Raw genomic sequence first — 4273 nt, 5'->3', positions numbered from 1 at the left:
CTGTTACTTCATTTTAAAACAAAATCAGTCTCCTTCCCCATGCCCACAGCCTCTTCCCATCTCAGTCCTCAGTCCCATCCCCATCCCAGCTGTTCCAGCTCAGGCAGAGCATAGTTGGCCAGTGGGTGTTTCCAGAACCCAGGAGTACCTTACCGCTCACGCAGTCACAGTTGGGGTCCATGTCTAGCAGGTAGATGTCAGGCACGCAGTTCTCACAGGAGAAGGATGGATGGGAGACAGATGTTGAGGAGGAAATAACCAGATGCTCCCATTTAAAGCAGAAGGACTAGGAGAGTGAGTGCAAAGGCCCCGCCCCCTTTCCTCCTCCTCCTCTCTGCGCAAGGCCAGACTCCTGCACACAGCCCTAGGGTTGTGCTGACTCATGCTCTGTGCACTAGGTGCACTAGTGTATTTCCTGGAACCCGGGGGCTGCGTGCAGATCTCTGGGCTGCCCGATTCTGCCTTCCACACGGGAGGGTCTGTGTGCAGAGAACAGAGTACGTGCTACATGACCTCAGGTCTCCTTTCCAGTTCCTGGCTAGCCAATGAGTCCAGCCCAGTGGAACCCAAGGTTACCAGAAAGTGGGTCCTGTTGTATTTTCTTTCTTTTGGGGAGAAGAGTTCTGACTATCCCATTCCAAGATTCCTTTTGTATGCTAGGCTTGGAATTCATTTTTTCCTGGTAAGGGCCCAGTATAAAACCAAGCTCAGGCTCCCAATCTCTGATTATTGCCCCATGAGTCCTCAGGGATGAGAGTGACCTCTGTGTCCATCTGTCGCCTGACTTCAGCCCGAACTACTGACATGGATAACAGTGTAGGTCAGAACAGTGTCTGGTTACATGGCTCCCATTCACTTTCTATGCATCTGACTCCCAGATCTATGTATCTGTTGCTAGTCTTTCTCCTGAATTCTGGTCCAGCATTACTGACTGCCTATTGGCCATTTCCCTCTAGATGTGCCTTAGGAATCTAAAACTTAACACATTCAAAATAAAATTCATTATCTTTGCTTAGAACACATCCCTCTTCTTAATTTCCCTATTTCTGTTGAGGGCTCCACCACCCTTTCAGTCCCTTGGGTTCTCAACCTCACAAATATCCTCAACTCCATCCTGTCCCTTATCCCCCTTGTATTCAATCCATTGGCAAGTTTTGTTCACTTAACTACCACAATTTCTTTTGCTGGACTATTATAATAATCTCCCAATTGTTTTGCTGGCCTCAAGACTCTCTGCTTTCTATTCCAAGGTCCAAATGGCTTCCAAAGTGATAGTCTTAAAGCACACATTTGATCATGTCATTCCTTTGCTCAAAAAACTATAGTGATTTCCTATTGACCCAAGGATTAAAGTATAAATTCATCTGGTTGGCATTTTAAAGCATGATAAAGCTTGGCTCCAGACTAACTTTCCAAGATGATTGCATATTATTCCCATATTTACATGCTCTAAATTCTAGCCATGGTGGTCTACTGAATTGTTCCCCTTTCACACACACACACACACACGGATGGATGGATATGTATAGGTGTATGCACATATGTATGTATTGTGTATATATGGATATAGACACATATATACATACATACACATATACATACATGTACACACACAATTTTTTCCACGTACATTTAGACAAATGCTTTAGACTGACAATCTGCCCAGAATTGAGAAGCAGAAAAAATTTGGACTGGAGAGCTTGGAAGAACAGCGTAGCTCTTTCAACGATCCAGGAAATAACCCATCTTTTGTTAAAATCAACATTCTTCTGTTGATACTGTATGATGTCAGAGGAATCACAATTTCAAGTGGCCCATAAGGTGATGAAGAGACCCCTGTGAGTATAAAAAAGTTTAAGCAGCAGCAGGACAAGAGGCGAAAATGCTGCTTTTCAGACCGTTGGTAGACAGAAAAGGAGGGAAGCTTATGATGTAGCCAAGAATGAGGGACATTTCATGGTTAGCCTGAGAGCTGCCCTGGTACCCTCTGGATATTAAAAGAACCAGAGGAAGGCCTACATAACTTTGAGAGGATTTGCAGAAAGATATGATAGGCAAGAATGGCAGAGATGCAGTGTGGAAGAGTGCTACTTCCATCAACCCAGGATAGACCTATACTGATCTCAAAGACTGAGCTAAATGAATTTCTCTACAACACCCAAGTCAACACAGAGTTGTTTGTAGTACAGAGGGGAAGCATAGTAAAAGTGTCTTGGAACCAGAGAATCTGGGTTCAGATCCTACCTTTGACTCTTACTACCTGTATGGCAAGTAACTTAACCTCTTGGGGCTTCAGTTTCCTCATTTGTAAAATAAGAATATTGGACCAGATGACCTTCCCTCTTCTAAATCTATGAGCCTGCTTTCTTAACAAATACTCCTGGATCTGAAAGTGCAGCAGCTGCCACAGAAGGTCCCTCAGGGTCTTTGAGTCAAAGCTGGCAAGCTGAGAGGGTCTATGTGATCTTGGGGGCTTCTGAGCAAGAGAAAAGTCTCCCTCGTCTTGTTCAGTAAAACTTAGAAAGGTGGATGAGCAAAGATGGAGAGACGGCCATGATTCTATGATCTCTCTGAAATGTCGACAAAGGAAAAGTGCCTTTTCTCCCTAGAGACTGAAATTTTGAGGAGTGGGAAACCAGGGTAAGTCTTCCCAAGTTTGTCTCATGGTAAAGAATAGCTCTCTATTGATGTCTCTTTCCCTTTCCATCTCTGTCTCTCTATTTTTGTCTTTTTTATTTGGCCTCTCATTCTGTCTTTATTTTTCTCCTTGGCTCTCTCTCATGATTTTTGCCCTTCATGCTTTTTCCATCTGTATTTCTTTCATTGTGTCAGTCTTCCTCTCTATCTCTCGCTCTCCATTCCTCATTTTTCTTCCCTCCCCCTCAGTCCTGCTCTTTCAACCTCAGCCTCCTCCATCACGTTGCTCTGAGGTGGGGAGCACTATGTTCCCACTTGTGTCTAGCGCAAAGACTGAAGGGAGCCAAATGAAACTGAAATGGGAAGCCCAGAAGTGTGTCATCATCATGCCAGAGTGAAGGAAAAAACACACATTCCTGGAAGTTACTAAGTGAATGGAATCAACCATCCAGCTTTCAGCTGTTGAAGGGAAGTTAAATAATGAATCCTGGGAGAAACCCAGGGAATAAACGACAGGGGGTGGGGGAAGAAAAGGAAGTTCGGAACAAGTTGTCCTCTTTGGACTTTATGAGAGAGAGAGAGAGAGAGAGAGAGAGAGAGAGAGAGAGAGAGAGAGAGAGAGAGAGAGAGAGAGAGAGAGAGAATGTTTTTCTTTGTAGCAGGAAATGCAGACTTAACTCTTTTGCCAGTAAATTTTACCTGACAGTTCAATTTTTCCACTCCAAGAACAACAGTGCACCTCTGTAGGCAAATACAGCCCACTGAGTGACTCACAGTGAGTAGTCAGTCTATTGTAGCTAATGGTCCATTGAGATGGGATGCTCAGAAAGAGAGCCCTGAGGCTCTGCCTAAAAGAGCCTCTGTGTCACCCAAGTGAGAAGGGAACGTGCTCAGTAGAGTTTTCATTGTGTCCTCCATGGAGGGCCAGCAGGGGACTTAGATTTGCAGGAGCCTATACCAATTCCAGAGCCATGAGAGCAGGGAGGGGAATGAAGAGGAGATAAGAGCACAGTAGATATAAGCTGAAAGGAAGAGAGAAGAGGGGAGGAGAGGGAAATTCTGGGAAGGAAAGAAGGGAAAGGGAGAGAGAGGAGAGGAGGGAAAAGGAGAAGAAAAGAGAAAGATGAGTAAGAGAGAAGAGGAGGGGAGGGGAAGGGAAGCAAAGGGAGAGGAAGGAGAGGTGAAAGGATCAGAGAAGGTGGGGGGAAGGGAGGAGGGGAAAGAAAAGAAGAGGAGAGAGGAAGAGAAGGGAAGGGAGAGAAAAGCTTAGGGGAAAGAGATAAATACCTGGGATTCTCTTTTCAATTCCATTCCTTATTATCAGCTCATAGTCACCAAGAAGAGGTCCAAGAATTAATATCTTTTCCAGTCTTCTGGTCAAGCAGTTCGTCTTCCTGTAATGTTAATGGGTGGGGGGTGGGGGTGGGGGGGGGAGAGTTAAAGATCTTCTCCACCCATTAATAAGAATCAATACCTTTTGTTAATTTCTATTGAGACATTGGGTCAGAGGGTATGCCTCCTGCTCTGAAAAGTGTGTAAATACTCTGAGGTGAGATTTTATTTTGGAGCTTACTCATTGAAAGTGCTCATTTGGCCAGATGAGACTTTGGGTAGCTATTAAGGAGCCCTCTGGCTT

The sequence above is a fragment of the Notamacropus eugenii genome, chromosome 1, assembly GCF_028372415.1.
Source record: "Notamacropus eugenii isolate mMacEug1 chromosome 1, mMacEug1.pri_v2, whole genome shotgun sequence".
Classification (NCBI taxonomy): domain Eukaryota; kingdom Metazoa; phylum Chordata; class Mammalia; order Diprotodontia; family Macropodidae; genus Notamacropus; species Notamacropus eugenii.
The sequence above is the reverse complement of the archived record's forward strand: the minus strand, read 5'-3'. Positions refer to the sequence as shown.